This window comes from Mugil cephalus, chromosome 13, assembly GCF_022458985.1.
Source record: "Mugil cephalus isolate CIBA_MC_2020 chromosome 13, CIBA_Mcephalus_1.1, whole genome shotgun sequence".
Taxonomy (NCBI): Eukaryota; Metazoa; Chordata; class Actinopteri; order Mugiliformes; family Mugilidae; genus Mugil; species Mugil cephalus.
Genome location: NC_061782.1, coordinates 14,675,016 through 14,699,981, shown reverse-complemented (window position 1 = coordinate 14,699,981; position 24,966 = coordinate 14,675,016). Strand labels below are relative to the sequence as shown.

General features: G+C 46.5%; 1 protein-coding gene across 3 annotated transcripts in view; it reads right to left on the bottom strand.

Moving 5' to 3' along the window:
- Window positions 1-24,966, bottom strand: part of zmiz1a (zinc finger, MIZ-type containing 1a) — a 94,352-nt gene that overhangs the window by 56,720 nt on the left and 12,666 nt on the right. For all 3 annotated transcript variants that reach the window (XM_047602916.1, XM_047602913.1, XM_047602915.1), the window contains exons 2-3: window positions 14,741-14,855; window positions 859-935 (exon numbers count right to left, since the gene is read on the bottom strand). The gene's annotated coding sequence lies outside the window, so the exon portion shown is untranslated. The remainder of the gene's footprint in view (window positions 1-858; window positions 936-14,740; window positions 14,856-24,966) is intronic.

The following is a 24,966-nucleotide window of genomic DNA, read 5'->3' as shown; positions in this document are numbered from 1 at the left end:
CGGGAAATGGGGATTAGCAGCCATCGTCCTCTCGGAGATTGATATTAGTATTGATAGAGGCAGATCAATGGCCATGCTTGGTAACTTAGCATTGGCTCAACACCGCTAACAGCGCCGCTCAGATTTCAAGCCCCAGGGACGCCTCTGAAGCAGAGCCAGAAAGGTATCGCCACATGCAAGAATGTGGTCTTGTAAACATCCTTCAAATGGGCTTCCTCTAAATCCGCCACATCAGAGGAAGAACAGCGATATAGCGTAGCCCAGAGTGACTTGGCACCGCGCGTTGTTTGGGCTTTTCTGACCGACTTGACCCCTCAACCTGACAAGCACCAGCTGTCTGCCATGCAAAAAGGAAATGCCATCACCCACTATCATGTAAATCATCACGTAAACATGTGCTTTCATTCACATCAATGGTGGCCAGCCTCTCCTGTCGATTAATTCAGGATGTCCTGGCGCGTATGTGGTCCGGCAGATTTTCTCTGAGAAGTATCAATTTCAGCATCACGGGGAAATCAAACCCCTTTCCTCCACAGATGATTCAAGTTAAAAACTGAAAAATCTGCATGTTCTCATTCGAATCGCAAATCCTGTTTCCAATCCAGTCTTGAAAGCGCACTGTTTTCTGCTTCAGTTACAATATAACATGATCACCGATGCATTCTTTCTCCAGGACAAAAAAACGCCTGTGTGTGTTTAGTGGCTGGTGAGAGACAACAAAAGACAAAAAAATGCAAACTGCTGCCATCTTATCCAGTTTGTGACACCGCGCTGAGGCGTTATCAGCGTCCCCGTGAAAGCCGATGCTTGGCTGTTTCGGATGAAGACACAAAGTAGGTGACAAATCAGGATCCTTACCAGTTTGGATGAGGACGTCGCTGTGTTTCCTGTTAGACAAAATCAGTTTCTTAATCCTCATCGATCACAAAGCGAGTCTAAAATGAAAGAAAACACAATGCAGTGCACATCAGGGAGTGTGACAAAACACAATGTGCTTTTTAGTGATAGGAAAACAAGACTTAGGTGGCATCATTTATCGAGATGTAATAAAGCACCCTGTTGTGCATCTGACAAATTGGAAGCACATAACAAGGACTGACAGAGCTGGCGAGAAAATGCGTCTCTAATCCCTGCCAAATATGAAACATAAAATACTCAAATGACAAATGCAAGCTGATTCCTTCTGATTCTCCCTGAGTGTTGTGTGCCCACCTAGGCGCAGAAGAAGCTGTCTTTGAACTCTCCAGGCTGTAATCGTGGACGAATATTTCTCCCGCGCTTCTGGCTCTCCTCTAACTGAGATGTGCCGATCTCCTAATGGGACAACCGCCCGCTGACTTTTAATGCACCAGCGTATTTTACAGGACCGCATCTTTAACTCGCTTATTAATTGTGTTTGAAACTCCCACATCGTTTCATTAATATTCTGCGAGTCAGCTCCCAAAAATCATCTGGCTGACATTTTTATGTTTTTTTTTTTTCCCCCTCAACATGTGTACTTGTACAGTAGGCGGAAAGAAGAGACTTGAGCTATCTTCACAAGCTACAGATTGCCCCACATTTAATTACTGTTAACACCAGCGCTAGCAAGCTAAATACGCCTCCATGATTTATTCATTTCCCCCCATATTTGAGTCAAATTAAATTAGTCATATGGGTTTAATTAACTAAATACAATCTGATATTGTAATTTCACACTTGGATATGGGATACAGAGGAGGGTACTTGAGTACAAAGGAACATGGTAAACCGGTGCTCATTAGAGGCTCTTATGTGTAGTCATGTTGACGTTACCAACAGCAGCATTAGCTGAATGATTGCGCCTAATCAAGGTTTACACACTGGGAGGTTACCTTTATTCCTGAAGAATGGGGGACACATGCTCACACCATTATTCATTGTTCCTTTTAGTCATCGAACCGAAGCTAATTCAAGTAACTACCCTCATATTTTCTGGGACCCGTGCTCTGCTAATTATTGTTATGGAAGCCCACAGAACTGCATCCAGGTAAAACATTAATTTATTCATCCAGTTTAAAGGTGAGGTTCAGTGTTATTTAGCCCGACTGTAAGATGTCTTCTTCCGCACCAACGCACTGGATTGTTTGTGGAAATAGATTAAACCATGAATAATTTTAATGTCACGGTAGCATTAAGATCCGTCTCCCCATGCATCTCAAGCTACAGCTGGACATCCGATTAGCTTGGAGCTGTATACAAAAGAAAGTACATTACTAAGGACAGTTACTGTACACATGACTGTATTTAGCCATATTTTCAGTTGCAGTTATACGTATATTTTATATTCACATTTAAATGTCTAAAACATTCCATTCTGACTTTTTGATACCGTTTTGACACTGTTCTTACTCTTTATACTGAGCATCTTACAGAGCTGCAAACAAAATCTCGTTGCACTGTACAACCTGTCTTCTGCAATGACAATAAAGGATAATTTGACTCCTACTTACTTTGCACACCAACAGAATCACATCAATCACATCCTGATAAGTTTTATCAAAAGGGAACTATACATCGCCTGCACATATTTAATAACTTCATTTGTTATTACAGTTGAGAATAATTTTTTATTTAGTTAGCTAACAGTTAAAATGAAAAAACATATATCTTAAAAATAAAAGTCTCTCCCTAGTAATGAACAGATAAAACCTTATGTGCTTTCGCGTTGTCTTGATAATTATCAATTGCACTTAATTATTATTATTTATTGTTTTTTGACACCAAACTCGAGTTCACACCACCATAGGAATGTGGTCACATGTGGCCCAGACCGACTTCAAAAGTGATCTGAATGATCTAATCTCAAATGCGTACACCTGTACTTCAAGCTGGTCGCTTGTAATCCGATCACTCAGAAAGCATTAATACCGTACAGAGGCCTTAGAGACATTTGCGTTGCAAAGAGTATATTTCCAGACACAGAATAACATTTTATGTTCAAACATTTCTAAGTACTTTTGTTGGGGAAGGTCACTCTTTTGCAGCACATCAGTGACGCTTATGTAAACCGATACGCTTGCACCAAGGGACTCACTGCAGGTATTTGTGTTCAAATGCACCTTGTAACATCTATTCTGGAGCATCTTTAGTTAACTGAAGCAGCTTTAAAGCACAGTATCTAATGCTGATGTGATATCCCATTCATACAAAAGCTCCATCATGGCACTAAATGAGCTGCGTTGAGTGATATAAAAAAGCACGCAGTAATTTACTGAGCCTCTGTAATGAAACATGAGGCCGGTGAGGCATGTATTCTCACTCTCACAGAGAGGAAATATGGCTGCTGAGAGCTGCGCCGGCTTGCAAAACGCTGTCACACCGCCTAACGACACAGGCAGAATTATCAGAGAAAAAAACAAATGGAGGCATTGATTCACTAGTTGTTTATTTACAGCCCTCTCTGGGAGCAATAAATTCCCCTGTTGAGGCTTTGTTTCCCCATCACACGACACAACGGGATGCATGGGAAGAGGGGTGAGCGGGCCACACACACACACACACACACAGAAACCCACGTACGAATGGGAGTATGCAAGCACACACAAACACACACACAAACACACAAGCGTCTTACATCTGGATTAATCTCCAATGGGCGTCATCACAGATGCCATTAAACGTAGCAGAAGGCGAGAATCATGCAGGAGAGAGGCTGCCATCTGAATAATTTATTCGGAGGCTCATCTTGTCTCACACCAGGGGGATTTCTGCTTTCAATTTACACTGTTTTCCTCCCCACATTCAAATCAGGGAGCAGATTTGTTGTGATTGGCACACGGAAGGTCAACGTTAGCGAGCTAGCGTCAACGCTGTCCTCAGTGAGTTGGTATGCCGGTCTATTTAGCACACTGGGGTACTGTGTGTGCACGCGTTTGTGTGTGTGTGTGTGTGTGGCAGTCTTTGTTTACCTCGGTGTGTGCTGGGTGACGCTGGAGAATAGGCCTGTGGAGCTGAGAGACATCAGTGTGTGTCTGAGCTTATTAGGCTGCTTTCCAAGGACACAGGAGGATCTAGACATTACACTGGCTGGGGAAAAAACACTATTGCTAATCATAGCAGGAAGATGTTAGGACTGCAGACTGCGGAGAGAGGGGTTGGGGAGTAAGACAAAAAAAGCATAAGAAGAGAAGGGAGGATTGGAGAGAGGGAGGTGAGGAGTCAAGGATAAGAGCAAGTGGGAGGAGGTAAAGAGAAAGGAGAGCACAGGATGAAGTCATGGCTGTCATGCATGTCCTCTCTGTGTGTGTCACACTGGGACTGAGAAAAGGACGGAGAATAGTTCACTAAGGCACAGGTCAACTGTGACAGGATGAGCCGCCATTAGCCAAAGGCACTCAGAGCCACTGACAAGCAGAAGAAGAAGAAGAAAAAAAACCCTCTCTCAGAGTGACAAACTGCATTTTCAAACCTCCCGTTTGAAATTTCCACCGTTCAAGGCAGCACAAAGGATCTGTTTTGTTGTTGTTTTTTTTTTGTTTTTTTTTACTGTTGCTGAGTGATCCCTTTGGGAACACGTCAGTCTATTTCACTATACACTCAGCGTAGGTGGCGTACAGTCACAGAACATATTTGAGTCGCTGTTTGTTTAAAGACGCTGTCAGCGAGGAGCGCTCGCTGAAATGTAATCTAAACTTTAAAAAGTGGGTTGCAGGGTTGCTCGGGGGAAACTGTGCTTACCAAGCAAAATGCCCTTGTCATTTCCAGTAGCAAATTGTTATGTGCTAGCTAGCTCTGATGACAGGACTTGGTTGTTTGCTGCCGTTACAGGCATGAATGGCCCCGTAGTAGCCAGGCACAGTGCAGTGGTTCAACAAGGCCTCTTTAACCAGCCGAATGACAGGCAAGCAGACGGGCGGCGAGCCAGCCACAAACATTCAGCTCCGGCTGCTGTAATGATGCCAATTCAGCTAGACCAGAGAGGCCACGTGACGCAGGGCCAGAAAGAACCCGGGAGTTGAAATCTGCGAGAGCTTCCACAGTTAGGTCACCGAGCTGCAGCTTTCTTCTCCTTCCATGTATCCCACCCCCATATGGCTCCAATTTTTTTCTCCATTGTCTGCGAGTCCTCGCATGTTGACGTTACAAACAGTTATGTTGTCTTTTTGTTGCCGTGGGGAGTCCGTGAATGTGTGGCTTGCTGCCTTGTTAAACTTTAAAAGCCAGTGTCCACAGCCCCGAGCATTGCGTCAGTAGCTCTTTGCACTCTCCACCTTGTGGAAAGCTCCGTGCAAACCGAGGGGAAACTCAGCACCAGTATGACACAGCATGCAGGAATGCACCAGCGGATGTGGCTCTCTCCCTCTCTTTCTCCTTCTAGTCAGCCCTCGTCTCCTCCTCCACCTCCTCCTCCTCCTTCTCCCCCCCCCCCACCTCCTCCTCCTGCTGCTTTCAATGTGGGCAGGTCCATATGCACCCAGTAATTATCAAGGTTATTTTCTCCAGAGGGCCAAATCCCTGTTTATGGGCATGAGCATGTGTCACAGGGCCCTGGCTGTCAACCCACAGGACGCTGACTCTGTCGTCAACCCCGGAGAAAACCTCCGCTTCAGAGACACTGCGGTTGCCAGATCCTGCAGTCGCTTTGCTTTTTTGCTCCCATTAAAAAAAAGAAAACAAAATAACGATTTTCGGTAGCTGTGTCATGACCTCAAGTGAGACAGCAAAAAAAAAAAAAAAAAAAGTTTGTGTGAGGCTATTTCTGGAAACCACACTAAACAAATAGTATCCACTCAGCGTATAGAAACATTAATACTCACTGAACCCAAACAAAACTGCAGAGGGCAACATAACATATTTCCTTTACCGTATAGGCTGTAGGGTTGTTTACTTATTGCACTCACAAGGGCAAAGAGTGCATGTTTTATGTTAGTTCTGCAGAACAGTGAGATTTTCTTTTCTTTCTTTTTTTTTTTTTTAACAATTATCGGTTCAGTTCAATCCCTTCCCAGAGCCCTGGAGAATTGTGACCTGAGCTACAGCACACATTTCCTTTTGGCATTGGGTACAGAGGAAGTGAAGCCCATGAAAGGCCAGTGGTTAATACACTGTGTAAAAAAAAAAAAAAACACTAACCATTCCAACAAGGTAGGTATTATACCCATTAATTAGAGGCAAACAGGAGGTAACTTGGTTTTCTGAATGGGATACAGAGTAGGCTTGTTCCTGTGTTACAGTAGGCTCGTCGGCAAACAAGAGCCCGGAGCAACCTGAATTGCGAGTTCAAAAGTAAATTTGCATGTAACAAACTGTTAGCCAGGGTCATAAGTGCACACACACACACACACACACACACACACACACACGAACACACATACTGAAATCGGCTGCTCCCTTCACAAAAGCTGCTTCCTCTCCGTTTCATCACGCAGGCCGGGCTTTGTTGGTGTGCGGAAATGCCTCCAGAGGGAATGAAAATACTGGCAAGTCCCTGCAGCTCTTTCTGGAGAGAGACGCGGGGAAGGAGCCGGGTCCTGCAGCTGCAAGATCACTCACACACGCAACCGCACACGTAGGCCAAGTGTCCGTGTAGGTTGAGGGCTCCGGTTGCGCGCAGAGATAACCGTGTTAACCTAAAGAACATAAACACCGGTGTGCATTTACAGGGCACCAGAGGACAACACCAACACTGACAGCACAGAGTCCTGAAGTTGGCCTAAATGTTGTCACGGCAGCCGCAAAATTACAGGCAACGTCACTGTGAAATCTCATACCGCTGCTAAAACCGGCCCGGGAGAATTAAGTGATTCCTGCAGTCGTCGCTGTCTTGTTGAGAGATCCCACGAAAGAATCCAAAAAAGGTTAAGACAAGTTGAGCTATTTAAGGAACTTTAAATCACAAGTGCTGTCTAAACCTCGGAACTGTAGTGCCCTGCTACACGTCTATCCGTTTTTCTCCACCAGCATCCAGTTTGAGGTTTCACACATTCATGCCTTCAGGGAATTCAGTCCACAAAAACTTCATCAAAGTTGGGCACGCAGAGAGAAGTGCAGACTCCACATTCATTCAGCGCAGACTCCGCTATAACCACAGAGCCACCGTGCAGCGCAATGCCTCACTAATGCTCTTAAATTTTTTATTTTTTTTTTTGATATTCCATTACCTCACTCCGTGGCCATCTCGGTTGGTAAAAAACACATGTTTGTAATCAGACGACAGAACTCCCAACAACAGATGACTGCAATCAAACAGTCAATGGTCAGCACTTAAGGCAAAAATACACCGTATTAGTACGAAATAGCAAACCATGATTAAAAAAAAAAAAAAATTCAAGAGATTGGACCATTGTTTGAGTAATGAAAGTGCAGGCAATGAAATCATCCATGTGCTTTTCCAAATCCTTCCCCCTCGATATGTTAAATGATAGCCATCATTATGACTCGAATTATCCGGCTTAAGAGGCACAAACTTTAGTCAAACAATCCGTAAACATTAAATATGTTTAATATACCCTGAACAGAGCAGCCGGGATTATTTTTGGAGGTATTTTTGGTGAGCACACAGTGATTTTTCAGCCTCACGCTGTCTCACTGCGCCACCCACACTCACATTCCGTTGACCAAGAAAGTTTAAAACAGTATGCTATTTTTATTTAATATTTTGTGTAAATTGCAGCTCCCACTCAAACCTGACAAACTCAGCTGTCAAACACCATGCAGGTCCTTTCCTGGCAGGTGTGATGAGTTTTCCAAGCTAACACCAGCCTTACCATAAGACACCAGGGTCTCATCGTCAAAGGTTCAGCTAATTCAGAGCACCGGATAACACCGCACTCCACTGGAGCTTCAGAGTCTCTGTGGGCCGATGAAATTCACAGGTCAAACTGGCTCAGCAAGAAAAAAGCTTCATTATGGATAATTTATGCTTAAATTATCTTTATTCTGGTACACACTGTACATTCATTTGTAGTTGTCAATCTGGAGAAGACAAAGTAGTTTGAAAAATCTGTCATTCACTAAACCACAAACGCATCAGCAGCAGAGAAGCTGCTACGAAAAGCAAAGGTTGGCTCATTCGGACCAATTTGGGGCTCAACACCTCGCTGTGTCTTCTAAGGCTGGCGTAGCTGAACTGGATTTCATTATGGGCCGTGTTTCAGAGGTTGCAGAAGTAAAAAATAAATACCTTTGCACGCCAATGGTAGCCTTAGAACCAATCTGGCCGTTTCTGTTGTAAACAATGGCTGTTTCTGAGTATGCGTCCCTACCTGTACACCACTCCAGGTCAACACATTTAAACAATACACAATGACAGTCAAACTACCAAGTACGCAAGTTCAAAGTGTGCTTATTTGGCATTGATAAATGGGCAAAGTCAACACAATGGCACTCAGGTGGCTTATACGTCACCATTGAACTTTCTATCACCGCAGAAAGTTCTCCCGATTGTTCGATCGGCCCGACAAATTATTCCCCCACAAGACACTTTTGTATATGGGTTCAGGATCGGGCCGGCGCACAGGCAGTATTTGGACATACTGATATATTGGTATTGGTTGGTTGTTGTGTAGCAGTTAAGCTATTGTTATCTCTACAATGCAATGATGGAATATGTCTAAATGTCTATGTACTGGATAAATGCGCAATATAATGGATACACTGATATTTTTACCAAGAATTTTTATTTAAATGTATAAGAAAGCTGGTCACCTGGGGACAGTTTAGTGTTTATATTCTGATTGCTTTAACAGATAAACTTCACAAAATGGTCCTTCAACAGCAGAAAAACTCAAACTTTTGGCCAAACAACTGACTGAAGTAGTGCTTTAACAATGACTTATCGGAGAGGGGGTTTGGGGGAGAGGGGGGCGGATTTTAGATCTACTGACAGAGTGGAAGACCTTTTAAGACAGCTGCTCGAGTTTCTCCCGCTGTCACTCTCACACACAGACACGCCAATGAACACACACTCCACTCCCTCTCTCCTTTTTAGCCAGTGACAGCAGGCACCCAGCGATGACACGAGGAGTGTCTCTGGCAGCCAGTAAGGCAGCACTAAACAGACAGAAATATCTGCTCTGACAGACGGACAGACCGTCACCCACTACGACATGCATGCAGCTGTCACTGAGCTTACTGCTCCTCTTCCCAACCCCGTGGTTTGATTTTCCTTCGTGCAGTCCTCTCTCCACTCCGAACAATGATTCTTTTTCCACTCTCGCAGCCATCATATACTATAGTGAATGGCCATCCTTACGTTTGGGACAGTGCACTTGGCTTTTTTGGCTTACGGCCAGAGAGCAGGAGGAGGAAGGAGATTTAGTTTCATGAGGCCAACTGTTGAGCACACAACTATCCTCCACTTAATCAGCACTGGCCTGCAAAGGACCAGCTCTTTGTTCCTTTCATTTGTTCGTGCTTTTGTTCTTACTTTTTTTGCTTTTCGCACAAGAGCCTGTTCTCAATCTCTCTCTGTCTGTTTAGCCCTCTCGTTCTCAGTAACAGCCGTTCCCAATTAGGAGGGTCAGGGAGCGGAGCGGGGAATAACTCCGGCTCCAGTATCTGGAGCTGGAAGGGCCCAAAGATCAGCGGCAACAAGAAACCAGTGCTGTAGTGTGACGTGCAGAGAACTGGGCTGTGGCTGTGTGTTTGCATGGGTGTGTGTTGCATAAATCTGAGCTGTGTCAACAGGTTGTCAGCGACCTCTGACTTCCATATTTAAACACACAAGAACATGACAGAGCGGCGAGCGCCCGCGACTGCCGCGAGGCCGTCCTCCTCCCGCTGGGACGGCCGCTCAATTTAAAGACGTTAAAACAATGGAATAATCACTCGCGCGCAGGCAGGCACACCCATGCACCAAATCTTCGCCCCTCTGAGAGAGCTACTTTAATTGCTTTGTTTCAGTGGTCCCCTCTGAATGGGAGAGAAGCTGGCGGCTGCAGTTTACAAGACACATCTGCAGGTGTTGTATTTCAAACTGAGAAAATCAAGCTGCGAGAAGGAACGCATACACTAACACAGACGCGCGGGTAGAGGAATATTCAGACGAATTGTCTCTTCCTCTCTCGCGCACACACACACACACACACACACACACACACACACACACACACACACACACACACACACACACACACACACACACACACACACACACACACACACACACACACACACACACACACACACTGCAGGTGCTGCTCTGCTCTGTGTTTCCCTCAACGGCATTGAGACTGCAATCACTGGCACATGTGAGTGAGGTGATATTGAAAATCTCTTAACATCTGTGTCTCTTTCTGGAAAAAAATAAAATAAATACCGACTTTAATGTGAGACGACGTAAATATATGACAAGACAAAGCCCCGGCGTAGTATATTGAGCGCAGACCTGTCAAACCGAGAGAAAGGGTTTGCTTATCAATGGGGCTCCTGGCATGTGGCTTCCCGGTAAGCATCAGACACGAGGAGCCTGACACATCCACAGCCGCCTCAACGCGGGCTGAGGGTTGCGTACGTTCTCAATAATCACTCCACGGCTGGTACAGTTTGTGGGGAAACTTTTGTTGCCACGCAGCTCCCGCTACTCAGCGTCACCCTCCACGGACCCCTTAGAAAATCGCTCATTCAGAGCCATTTTCACCCTTTTAATTTGAAGCCTCTCGTGGCAGTGTCTCTATGAGAATCAAGTCTGTTTGTTACAGCTGAGAGTCGAGTAGTTTGGAGGATCTTGGCTAGCGTGTCTCCTAATTCACTGAAAAGAAAGAGCAATCAGCCAAGCTTCAGATGGCATCCAACAGATTCAATCTCCTTTTCTTCAAGCATCTCCATTGTGACGTTCAGCGCGCGCGCACGCGCCGGCAAGCCCGCCGCGCCGCACACATTTCTGGTAATCTATGCAAATAGGCCACAGATGGACAAGAATGTATCTAATTGAGAGACATATGTGTCACACTTAAAAATTCTTGCATCTCCCTGTGTTTTCCGCTCTCGTTCTATTTCCGCCACCGTGCGTTCATTCACAAGGAGTTACGTGCGACTGCGAATGCGACGTTGGCGTCGCGCCACGCCATTTGTGAAATTATTCAAATGAGGACACCGTGTTTCTTTTGTTTACTGGGGCAAGGTTGGAGTATTCATGAACACCATTTCTCACTCGCGCGCCACTTCCCCTCTGCCTCTTTCTCCGTGAATCCTGCTGCGGTATTGGAGGAACGTCCTAGGCATTATGAGAAGCCATTAATGAGTGTGTGGCGTGGCGTGCTGTGATGCACGGCATATTACAGCCATTCATCAGAGTCAGGAGACACTTGACAGGCGGACAGCCAACAGGTTGTGTAATCATATAACACAGCCATGTCGGGCCTGCCACAGCTCCGTGTCCCATTCAGGCCTCTAATGTTGTTTTCCTCTGGGTAATTGACAATGCCAGACAGAGAGACCCAGTGATGGATAACATAATGGACCGACCGGCACACAAAGATGGCGGCCTACTGGAGTGATGTCATTTTAGATTATACCACCATTTGGGGAGGTTTAAACGGAAATTTAAAGGGTTTATTGCAACTTGACTCCTCTCTTCTATTTGTTATGATAATTCTGCACTTCCTTAACTTTTGCTGCTGGGAGCTGGAAACATGAACCGGTCCCAAATTTCCAAAAGCCATAAGACATGTTCTGTCAAACTTTTGAACCGAACTGCATTTGAAGGTACATAAAAGTCTGCCTTATCTGCCAGGACCTACCGCTTTGTCATGTATTAAGTCAACAAAAAATGGAAGAAATGACACCAGTGTTTATTCTGGGCCATAGCTGACTGAAGCACAGTTTGGCTTAGCCTCGCGAAAGAAAGCAACGGCGGAGAAAAGCGCAACACCTAATGACAGGACCTTTTGTGGATGAAGAGGGAGGAAGCAACTTCAGCAAGACGAACTTATTTATTGCAACGAGGTGCGAAAGGAAGGAAGGCACGTTGGGCGGCGTCACACCTTTGGTACAAAACCCAGATGTGACATTCGCACAAATTATGTCTGCTTTAAGAAAGCACATCGCTGCTTCTGATTCATCCCCACTAATCTGTCATCCCTTAATGTGTCAAGAATAAAGGTATTTGCTCCGGTCATTTCTATCATTTAATACAATCTTAAAAAGTAAGATCAGAAGAATAGTAATCAGTAAATTTATCAAAATTAGATCATCTATACAAGTAAAAATGAAACACGCCTCAAATATTGTTTGTTATCTATATTACACTGAAAACAGTGATTCTTCCCACCATTGGAACTAAAGAAAACCCCCAAAAAGCGTTCATCAGTTACAAAAAAAATGTTGATGCAAATTACAGTGCACCAGGAAGATGACGCCGAGGAATGTGCGTCGCCCTCCTCAACGCGACTCTCGCCTGCACCAGGGAAGAAAAAGAAGAGGCCCCGAGGCAGCGTTAGACATTGTTAAGGATAGCAAGTATCCTTACACAACCTGTTCTGCTCTGTCCCTAAGCTGGAAGGGAGAAGACAATGTTCTCTCTCATCCTCCCACTCTCACCACTTTATACCTCTGCTTGTTTGTGAGATTCCTCTTGCAGCACACCATCCAAAAAAAAAAAGAAAAAAAAAAGAAGGGCCCAGCTTGTGTATGTGAGAAATGGGCCAAAAGGAACAATAACCAAAATGAATATCCCCAGTTAGGATAAAAACACACATTTTTGCCTTTTGAATATCACCGCTCTCTCCTAAGTTGGAGGCGAAACTGTTTAGAGAAGGATAGGTTTGAATGGACCCGTCCGTGTATGGAGCAGTTTTCTTCAGATAAACCTTAGCCTGGAAAAGAAATCAAAGCAAACAAAAAGGAGAAGAAAGAACAAAAAGGGACGAGGGTGTAAAAACAACAAATGGTGGGAAGAGAACGGACGAAAATGAAAAAGGAACACAGGGAATTGCTTCCTAAAGCCTATGTCAACAGAGTGGGTTAGAGGCCTACAAGGGTTTCAGTCACAACACAAAGACGACGTCCTGCTAAACATCACACACAAGCGCACTCTTCCTCTGTCCAAGTTCAGCGCTGCACAGGGGCCACAATGTTCAGTGTAAACAGGGACTACGTGCTACGTGGTGCTAACATTGAGAATGCCTCCAGTTAAAGCTACGGGAGGGAAACACTCCTCGGTAACAGTCTGTAACATGTTTGCAGGAATGATAGGCTTTCTAGACAAATTAAGCCAAAGGAGCTCCGCATTACTCATCCTGGCTGCCTGTCTGGCCAAATTCTGCCTCAGCTGCACAGTTGTTTGATCAACTGTTGGTGCGTAGTGTATGTGTTAATGTGAGAGGGGGAGAAAAAAACAGATACAAGTCCATGGGCACCGGGCGAGATAAATACAGGATGACAGCGGCATAGAGAAACGTTGAAACTCATCTTCCTATACTTTCATGTGTCTGCAGTCATGCGCCGTCACACTCTGCGGCTCTTTTCTTTCTGCGGCGCTTGTCGTTCCGTCGATGGTCGGCGCACGTGTGCGTGAGTGTTAAACTTGTCGCTTTCCGTGCTCTGACGTCCGTGTCCTAATCGCTTTGGCTGATCCCTGCTAGTACTGTCTGTCTGTCTGTCTGTCTGTCTGCCTGCCCATACGTGAGAGAGTGCACATAGAACAGATGCTCCCCATGCAATGCCACTGCTAAGCATTCACACACACTGCACTCGGGAAGATTAAATAGCAATTTATTTATTTATTTATTTGCTTCCTGATCTACACACGCCCATTCTTCAAAGCCATGCTTCTTAATCCCTGGTATAAAAGAGTATGAAATTGTAGCTGGGTGAGTTTTACCCCACTATGGAGCTAGTGCAGCCTGTCAAAATCTGTTGGCCGATATATCGTCCCAGAAATGATAATGATAATAAACAATATTATTCTCATTTTTTTTTTTAAATCATTTTGTGCCACTGATACCTGAGCCTCGTCCACGGTGACACTGCAGCGCTAAGAGCTAGCAAGAGACATCATTTTTAATTCCCTGTTTGGATCAGGTACCGTTTTGAATGGACTGGTTAAAAAACTGCTCTTTGCTATGGCCTTGTGGGCTAAAATTATCTTTTATATTCTTATGTAAACACAATGTGAAATATTAAAAAATGATTAAGGTCATGTTCATATTCTGAACGATAAGTGGATAAAGGAATCATTGTGACAACCCTAGACCTACTTTAGATGATAAATCTTTCAATGGAAAAAAAAATTAATAAATAAAAAGCACATGCACTAGACTGTTCGCAATAAAGTCACAACAAGCTTTTCAAAGTATCACATTTTATTCAGTAGTGTGGTGCTGATGTTCAGTTTGTAGTTTCAGTAAAGTTAAGGTTTATGTCAACAACTATAACCCCCCTCCCCACATTCCCCAGTCTGGCATATGCTCATTTTCTCATTTTTTTTTGTTGGAAACAAATGGTTTTTGAATCATAGCTTCGTGGTTTTGTTCATTTCTCCAAGTATTGACACTGGCCACAAGCTTCTCTGAGGGGACTGGCTGGATTTTTTTTTTTTTTTTTTTTTGCACAGCTCCTCATAAACAGCAGCTGCAGACTGCTCAGTTCCCAGTTCCTCCTCGGCCGCCAGCCCAGGAGGGTCCAATCAAAACCAGCCACATTACTCCCTCACTTTGCCTCTGCACGCCAAGTCTGCTCCAAGTCAGGACGAAAAAAAAAAAAAAAAAGAAGCCAGGGCAGAACCAAAGAGCGTGCACGATCGCGAGGAGTAGGTGTGGAAGAAGAAAGATTCATTTACCTGCGTGAACTTTGGCCTCGGTGGTACTGGTGCTGTGGTCGCCACCCTACCCCCACCCCACCCTTCATGTATTCCTCACGCACGGTCCCTCGCTGACCTCTCCTTAAGTGGTGATCTGAGGGAAAAAGAGAGACGGAGGGGAAAAGGGCTGTTAAATTTCTTTTAATGGAATGCCAGGGAGAACCTGGTTCAGACAGAGGACAAATGTATCACAGAGAAATACACCCCGTTGTTGAAAAATGTATGCAGGAAGCCATGAGGGACTTTGCTATGCTGGCCCATTTACTCTACCTCCTAACCCTGCCGGAGAGCCAGTGAACCAATGAACAACTGCGCCACCAATCACACTACGGTGCACGTGTACTGCAGCAGTCCAGTGTGAACGCCACCACAACCACAAGACCCCCCCCACCCCCACCCCCTTTTACCCACCCACACCCCCACTGCACAGGAACAATGTCCTTCCTAAAGGTTATCAGCAGCCTGGTGCTTGGTCAGCCCTCATCCTGAGTCCATTACACACAGAGCGGCGAGATTCACTGCCTTAATACACCTCTCTCTCTCTTAGTCTCTCCTCACTGCTCCGCTGCGCCCTTTACTGTCTGATACAAATCCAGTAAAGGCCCGAGAACACACACACGCACACACACACACACAAGCATGCAGGTTTTGGGATTAGCCTACCGGCACATTTCCTCTCCCGTCTCCAGACATCTGGAATGCGCTTCACCTCGACTGGTGTAGGTTTCATTACAGAAACTGATGGGAACCCACATCGGCCTATATATTAGACGGCCCTGACTAACCTATATAAGTTTCTTTTTCACTCGCGCTAAAAGTGTCACCTTTGTTTTAAAACGTGGCCTTGTTCAGCACTTTGTTTTACAGCGGTGACACTAATATATGTCCCGTCAATCTTATTAAGGAAATGTTGCATCGCACAGCTAAGAGGCTAAATAATTATAGCGAACCAGCACTTTTGCACTATTTTGTATTGTTGCACACGCGCCCTTTATGCTCAGTCCCTTGTATTCTCCTTAGTCCTATGTCTTCATGTAGCTCCATGGTCCTGGAGGAGCGTCCTATGTATTCACTATGTGCTACACCTGCTGGATACGGTTAAAATGACAATAAAACCTCCTTTGGCTTTGAACGTGGCCATGACAGAATTCAGTTCCACACTGTGCTGTGCCTAAGCATGACCTCCCAATGGCACAAGAGCTATAAATACCATCCATTAGGCTGAAGATCCATACTGATCCATACTGATCCATATGTTACTGTAGTGTAGTTTATTTCAGCAACAAAGATGCACCATTCTCCTGCCTCATTCACTTCAATGTCCAAGAGGTGCAGCGTACCTCGGCCCTTCTAATTTCACTGAAATTTTGGTCAGCGGAGCGCGGCCAACAAGAAATCCTCTGAACACGAAAGTGTGATCTCATGCCAGAATTATTACAACTATCCGGACTGTGTGTTTATCCGCCCCGGGTGGATTTCTGCACGATAGAAATTTGCAAAAGTTGCGATACAGTTAATCTCGGGAAAATGAAAAACGGGCTCAAAATCTGAAATACCTCCGAGTGCCGTTTAGAAAACAATACACATACTGTATGGTGTAAAAAAGGAGGGGTGTCTGAATGGAATGGGAGTGGGGCCCCCTTCGTCCACCCCAACACCTGCTCGTTCATTTAGTCCATGAGAAGAAGAGAACATACTGAGGCATATAACGGGGGAAGAGGGGGTTGATTTTGGACAGGGGCCAAAAAGAAGAGGACAGGGCGGAGGAGAAACCCATAAATACGCTGGGAGGCGAGCAGGTGTCGCAGACAAATGTGATTTACGGGGTCTACGTCCCGTACACTGCTGACAGGTAAGCCTATTAGGTTGATATTACCCAGCTATAACACGCACCAATGGAGCCTTTTAAAAACGTGTGTGTAGTGAGTGTGTAAAGGTGATGGGTTTAAGAGAGAGATTATAATATCATGTAGTTAGGCCAGTCATACATTAAGCTCGAAAAACGCAATAACCACATCTTTATTGGAGGTGATGTCACTTAGCAACCACGCAAGAAGCTACGCTGAGCTCTGGTTGCTGGTTCAAAACACTGTAATGTGATTATATTGCAGTAGAGGTTAGACTGGATTTCCATGGCAATACTACGCATGCAAATGTTTTTTTTTTTTTTTTAATATTATTATTATTTATTTCTGATGATATTAGGCTTCATAGCTACAGAGCTAAATACAGAGGCAGCAGCACATATCTGCGCATTGGAAAATGCCGGGGAACAATCTCTGAAGATCGCAAACGCTTATGAGAAACTAAATGCACTAGAACATCGAGACCCGCAATCGAATTTCACTTGTAATGCTGCGCGAGAGACGCGGGACCGCAAGAAAATTGCTGCCACTCGAGCAGCGCACTACAGATGGTGTTGAGAGCAACACAACACAAAGCAATGTGTTCCTTAATAACGCGGTGAATATTGCAGTGAAAAGCTGAGTGCTCCGTAGCAGCTTCTGCAGACTCGAGCTTTTTTTATTTTTTTTATTTTTTTTCTCCCCCCCTCCCCCCACCCTTCCTGTCAGAAGTGTGAACTCTTTCATCCAGGATATGAGAGGCTGCGGTAAAATCCTCAAAGAGACTAATCGTGTTAAATGAGGTTTGTGTCTGTATCCATGACTTTTGAGTGCGTGCATGAAGGAGGGAGGTGGTGGTGGTGGGGGGGAGTCGGGTTTTGTAGGTGCCTGAGAGAGACTGAATACTCTTGTCACCTTTGAATCTAAACTCTCCATCAACTCTCCTTTTCTCATAATCTCCCTCGGTTTTACCCTCAAAACACTTCAATCCCGGTAATCGTATCTGATGATGTGGCTCTTCGTAGACTGAGATAAACCAATTTTCTGTCTTTAAAGGCTGCCGATGACAAAGCCCAAGTTTGCCTGTTGAAAGCCCTTAACACCGCAACGTTTGCTTTCGCTTCCTGGGGGGGAATCCTATAGTCTCCAGTGGCTCCTCGGCTCAAACAGACAGATTCACTCACATGTGCACGTACACTTCTACTATATACACATATCTGCACACACACACACACACACACACACACACACACACACACACCTTATCATCCTAGGCTGAGGAAGCAGGAGGGCTATAAAAACCAACCTCATCTCCTTAAAACAGGCAGGGCTGTCCCTGGGTGTCTTAACACAACTCATCAACTGTTAAACCAGAGAGAGAGGCGGAGCAGTAAAAATCAATGCCCCCAGCACAGCAAACAGCAGTCAATGATGTTAGGTGGGTAGAGGAAAGAGCGAGAATTTGCAGCAGCGCCTGGAGACGGAAGGAGGAGGGAAGGAGAAAGTCCATGCTAAGCTAAAAGCAGCAGGCTAATATATGTAATTGATTACTCCTATGCAAATAAAAAGAGCTCTACAAAAGCGGGGAGCGCAATTTAAAGCAGCAGCAGCAGCAGCAGCAGAGACTCGGAAATCGATCGGCGCCCTAAGCGAGAGGAGCCATTTTCCTCTAGCCAAGATAAAACACTTTACTATGAGCTGTCAGATACTTATCAGGAGGAAATTAGCAGAGGAATACCATTTTCCCAAAACAAACAGGTCAAGTGTTTCTCCTCCTTGAGTGGTCCTCTCCCTCCCGCTCTGATATCATCATCTGTTATTTCCTGCTGTTTAAATGCCAACAATGAGGATGCTGCTGCATTTCATTCAAGGGAACGGCCCCGTGCGCTGGTAAGGAGCAGCCTGTTGTTCGAAACGGAGAAGATGAGGTGTACGGTTCGCGCCGGCTCCCGGGAGCAACCCCGAGGCCTGCCAGCACACACTCACACACGCACGTACACACTGACGCAAGTCCATCCTTAATCTGCGAGCCTGATCTCACCAAAACAATATTTGCGTTTTTCGGTCTGCAGTCTGTGTTCCTGGCTGAAAGTAGGAAAGGGAAGAAAAGAGAAGAAAAGAAAAAAAAAAAAGGAGAAAGAAAATACACCTAGAACCGAGCACAAAGAGATGTCGAAAGCAGGAGGCAGCCCACACGAGACAGCCGCGTCAAGAGAGAGGCAGAGGAGGGCAGCGCCGGCGTCAACATCAACGCCGGTTCTGCAGTCATCGCTCAGCAGGTAATTATGATAACAACGTGTTCCCTGAGCGGCCTCTCTCTGATTTAGTTTTCAACCACTTACCCTTCCTAAAATCCACCCCCCCCTCTCCACCTTTCCCCATAACATCTGATATGATTACAAAGTCGAGATCCTTTTCAAGGAGCGCCCACTTACGCACCTCTAATTTGGCGTACGCTAACTTTCCCTCCCGTCGTCCCATTGTGCCCGCTCAGTTAGGACGCCGCGCCGTCACGTCCGACGGTCGTAACATTTTGGAAAATGCCGTGACATAAGTGAGACTCACCTACCGGCACCATCTGTTACCGAGGGCTCCGCTGCGTGCCATTACCTGCGACTGTAAACACAGCCCCGCCGCACGGGGAACTACATCATTTCATTGTGTCTGTTAACATGCAGCTTTAACAGTGGGAGCTTGGCTCTGAATGGAGTCAACAGAGCTGACCCTGTGATTACCTCTGTGGTGCAGCATTTTCCGCGGCTGTCATCAGAGCCGACCCCTTAAACGGGCCAGAGCCGCTCCGCAACAGGGCCCGGGCTGTTGACATACTGAAGACATTTAAGATAATCCTGGAGATGTCTCTGTGTTTTCCGAGATTACATCTTCAAAGGGGAAATGCGCCCGGCAGCCTCTACTTGAAAGGGAGCGAGATGCGGAGGGCCCTTGTTCTGAAGGAGGGGGTGGAATAGCTCAAGAATGCAATCATGGTTTTGGAGTGGAATAAGGCCTGTCCTGGCTAGCTAAGCTGGCAGGAGGGTGCGGGGGGAGGAGGGGGGTGGGCGGGTGGCGGAGAGGAATCAAAAAGGAGAGAGAAAACACACCTGTTGGATGGGGCAAAACAGAGCGAAGCAAAGAGAAGCCTCTCACCTGTGTGACCTGACAAAGGCTGTAAATCACAGAAGTTACCTTTGTCCCAGCCCTGCCTTGTTATAACGTGAGGTGTGTTGCCTGGTTGTGGTTAAACTGCCATTATTTGCAGTGATGTGGTCAAACACTGCCTGACTCGACTCTCTCCGTGCCGCTCATTTTGAGCTTAACTACAAAGATGATCACTTATTTAGCGAAGAATGCTGTTTTGATCAAAAGAAACTAACTGCTGGAGACGAACAAAAGGCTCGGCTGAGGAGCACTATTCGTTATCTTCACAAATTTGTGCCGCTTCCGTGAGGAGGAAGAGCTTTTGTCTGGGAAAATAACCCTGATGATCAGGGTTATTATCTCAGTCGGGGTCTGAAGACTACAAATTGATAATGGCAAGATTGTGATACAAACTGGTGCTCTGAGTTAGCTCGAGACACTGAAAGCTATCAACGCTTTGCAGACACGGGGAAGGGGATTAAGGGGAATTAAGAACTAGGTGGGGCGGCTACAGTCGACTGAAAGTTGGGGCACCTGAACCATTTCAGGCATTTAGCAATCGCTTTCAGATCTGTCCGCGATAGCCGTCTTTTGGATCAAAACACATCCGAGGGTGATGTTCGCCAAGCGAACTCACCCTCTGCGCACGATCCCGGGATTCATCTGCTGCAGCTCCAGCGATCATGACTTCACTCGTCACTGCACAGCCTCCAGGCAGCTCCCTCCCGCAGCGTTTCACGCGGCGCATCATCGCAAAGCGTTTTCAGATACTTTGCATGTCATCCGGGAAGCCGTGGCGAGCGAGGCCGCGTCTCCGTGGCAGGCGAGCGCCGGGGAGACGCTAAACGAAACGTGTCACGCCCAAACTGCTCAGGATGTATTAAATAAAAGCAAGGAATTATGACTCATATCTCCGACAAATGTCAGCGGTGACGTCTTCTGTGGCTGCGAGCACCACTCATGATTCATGGAAGTGTTGGCTAATTCTGACGGACGCTGAAATCACTCGCCGGTGTCCTTTCCAGCCGCTGACCGCCTCTGCGATAACATCTGCGCTATTTATAGGACAGGAGTAGTTTGACACGACAGATACACAAGGGAGAGCTGCGAGGAACACTGCAGGAATAACTGCAAATTCTACTCGTGGGCAGCGAAGCAGTGGGAAAAATAAAAACAGTGTCTGCAACGGTTTCTTTTGTTCTCCGTCCTTATCTGCTGGCCCCGGTGACATCATGAGTGAGTCACAGACCAGAGCTGGGATCAGAAAGCACAGAGTGAGGCCTGTCTATTATCAGCTGTACGTACTGTACATCGTGTGAAGGCACAAACACCCAGACAAAGAGGCACAAGTCACACAACCACCAGAAGGCTATTTATGAGCTGCAGAAGAAAAGGAGACAGAGGAAAACAAATTTGTCATCAACAGGCGGCCGGGAGCGAGTAGACAACTCAGCTGAATCATAATTGAGTCTCGCAGAAAGGAACTTATTTTAGAATGAGCGCCGATAAACAGCGATGGAAGTGTGGGCAGCGCTCGGTACAGTACGTTTCCTCTCTGTGAGCTCTGCGACGGGCCCCTCCTCGCTCCTCCGCTCTCACTGGCCATGGTTGAAAAATTAATGCAGCAAACTGACAACACTTAGGGCCTCCCTCTCCCTCTCCCTCTCTCTCTCCCTCTTTCTCTCCCCTCCCCATGTTCCAAACAGGATCAATTACCAAAGCAGGGCTCCACTCAGCAGCGCTAAAGAAACAAGAGGCCCTCTCCATCACAGCCGTGTGTGTGTGTGTGTGTGCGCACGTGCATGCGTGTGTGTGTGTGTGTGTGAGGTTCAGGCAGGCTTATGATGAGCAGAAAGAGGAGGAGGAGGTGGTAATAGTCTGTTTGCTTCTCTCTAATGACAGCAGCAGAGTGGATTAGCGAGCCTCCTAACCCATCAGCATCACTCCTCCCAGTAAGTGACAGAGCATGTAAATAACCAGTTATGGCCACTGGCTGGGGGAAAGAAAAGATGGCGACCAATAAACCGAGAAAGTATGCGTTGCTCGCGTGTGTGCGCGCGCGTCGTCCGCGCGCCCCTTCATTTGTATGCAGGTGGAGATTTCAAGGAGTTCCATTTCTACAACATCAGCCGAGTTATTCAAATGCAGCACATCTGACTGGAAAGGATAACATAAAGAAAGGCATCAGCAGAAATGGCAGCAGGCAGTAATCCCCCGGCCGGGGCCACTTGTGTTTGCCACGCAGGCAAGCAGCGCTGTCAGAGGCGGCACACATGCAGGCCTTATCAGTGACAGCCATAGGGCTATTCTAATAACCCTGCTGATGCTCTGCGGCGCGTGGACAGACAGGGAGACGGACATACAGACAGACAGGTAGACAGGTTTCACTTCCCACTTAAAGAAAGAGCCCGAGCGCCAAGTATCACCCTGTAGCCGTGCGCGCAGTCCAGTTTGGTTTCCAGTTTCTCACTAACTTTGTAGCACGTGATGTCCTGACAGCGTCATACATGCTGTCGCATTTCATCAAACCGCTCCACAGTGCTGACCGGCGCTCCCATTAACCCCACCTGCGTGCACATTTTCCATTTCTGACGGGAGTTGTCTAAACTCAGGCACGCTGGCCCTCGCAGTCCCAGTAGGGGCGGATCTGTCTCCGGCATCATTATCACCATTCAAAAGGTCAAGCACAATGCTTCCAGCCTCTTCTTTGTGATTTATGCCTTTGTGCTATTAACTCTGCTCACATTAATCTCCATCTGTAAATCTAATCACGCCGCCGCACCGCTGCAGCGCCTGGTCCTCTCAGGACAGAAGTCGCGGCCGACAGGAAACAGCTTATGTAAATACGCGGCTGTTGACACAAGATGGGCAGCTCGCGGTGCCTCGCTGCTGCCGCGACGAGACGCCGAGATTAGAGCGCGGATAACAACAGCTATCGCATCATTCTTGTTTCTTTTCATTTAATGTCACAGTTCTATCAGCGCGCCCCTCCACCCTGGTGTTCATTTCATATCTTTTTTTTATGTTTTTATCGTTTTTTTTTTTTTTTTCCTGAGCTCATCTTAAGAGACTGAGGCTGTTGTTACTGTGAAGAACAAAAAAGGGGGGGAAAAAAACGCAGAGACAGTGCTGCAGGGCTCCATTTGCAGTCAATGAATAACTCCAATATTGACACCAGTAAATGAGGGTGTCACTCAGATGATGCAAAAACAGAGCGCCGTTCAACAGAAGCGCTCCCAGGCATTCTCTGCATGTATGCAAGTCAATAATCATTACCTTGGCGTGGAGTAAGGCTCCACAGCCACTTGAAGTCTTGTGAAAACATCTACTCTCGCGTGCCTCGAAGCGGCCTTGGAGCACTTTTGAGCAGAGTGGCCCGACGCGCCGCTCTGAGGCTGCCACACGCAGCATAAAGGCTTAATCAGGTCTCCTGTGTGGAAGTACAGCGGCTCTTTCGGAGAGAATTCCCCACGCCTGGACTGATGGGAACCTTGGCGGTGACACGGAGAAGCCTGCAGGCCTGTCAGCTCGTCTCCACGCGGCTCAAATCAGCGCTCAGCGGCGGGGAGAACTTCCACCGCCGCGCTGACACGCACTCGCACGCTGGCTGACACGAATCTCCGGCATCGCTGCAGCCATCGACCCAGTCCTCCGACATCGTACTCGACATGTGGCGCGCGCGTGTGAGATTCTCACCGCGAATACGGACTGGATCCTTTCCGGCTATTAAATTGGACGCTGCGTGGCACGAAACCATCTCAAGACAAAGCCAAGATATGCATGAGAGCAGTCGTGTTCTGGCACGGAATCAGCTGGACCGGAGGCTGCAATGAACTGTCAAATGTTCCTTCAGGTTATTTTGGCATGATGCTCAGTTGGCATCGGTTCGTTACAATTTTCTGCCTTGCATCAAAATCAAATATCTAAAAGTAACCGAAACATTCCAGATACATTTTTATTCAATCAGATAAATATAAACTTGTGATACTGTCAAGGAGAAATGTCAGGAATGATTTTTACCTCTAAAACCCCAAATCAGTGCAAACCCTGAATTCCTTCAACAGTTACTATCAACTCAAGATTTCCGGATGGCAACGGATATTTTATGTGCCACCAAAATGCAAGGAGAGAGCTTTTAATAATTGATGGCACTGGAGCAGGGAGATAACCGCTCTCCTCCTGTTATCAATCATTAATGGAGTTTCCATCAAAAACACTTCAACCCCTCAAGTATCAAATCTCTCTTGAAGGTGGAGGACCCACATTCAAACATCCCACTTAATCAAAGGGCACACAATGTGCTCTCCCTTTCTCTCATTTTCACTTGCGCAAATTAGGATAATAACAGGACAAATTGCAAAATTGCACACAGCGTAAGTGTAAAAGTAGGCATTTTAGCAGAGGTCTTCTTGTGAGTGATGAGGGTTAATGGGAAAATTCTAAATGTTTAAATCACAGGGGGAAACAGCTTGCCAAGTTGCTTTTTTTTTTTTCTTCTTCTTCTTCTTCTTCTTCTTTTTACTTTGAGCCTTAAACAGACCCGCATAATACACACACAGCGAGAGAGACACAGTCTGTCTTCTCTGCTCTGGCTCGCTCTGTAAAGCTGCAAGGCCTGTCTGGTCAAAGTCATCCAGGACATGATGTGCATCAGCGACACTCACAGAGAACAGTAACACTGCTGCTAACCTTTAAAACAAGCACAAGGTTACACACAGCCCCGCGCGTGGATGCAAGGATGACTGAACACACACACGCACACACACACACACCAGAGTCGGGTTAGAATTTACTGCTTTGGACTGACTTTAAGGGATCAGCCAAGATCCCTCCATCTCGAAGCCTACCACCCAGCTAGCGCTGCGCTGTGTAAAATGCACTCGCACCGTCTTTTTATACCGATCACACGGCTTCGGCTGCCGCACGCACACGCATCACACACATCCTAGACTGCGTAAGTGCTGCGGCTAAGTGATAGCAGAAATGATAGAGTGTCCCTAATTACCCATCAAGATGGTTTTGACGGGGTTCTGTGTGCCAGTGATCAGTGTGATGGCGCGGCGCCAGGAGCGACTCGGTTCTGTTTGATTTGTAGCTGCAGCCGAGTAGCGGGTGGTATACCATCAGAGCTGCAGCGCCACACACTTTCCCTTCCTTCCTCACCGCCCCCCACTTCTCCTTCGGCCACCCTCCGTCGCCGCTTTCTCCCACAGCCACTCTCGG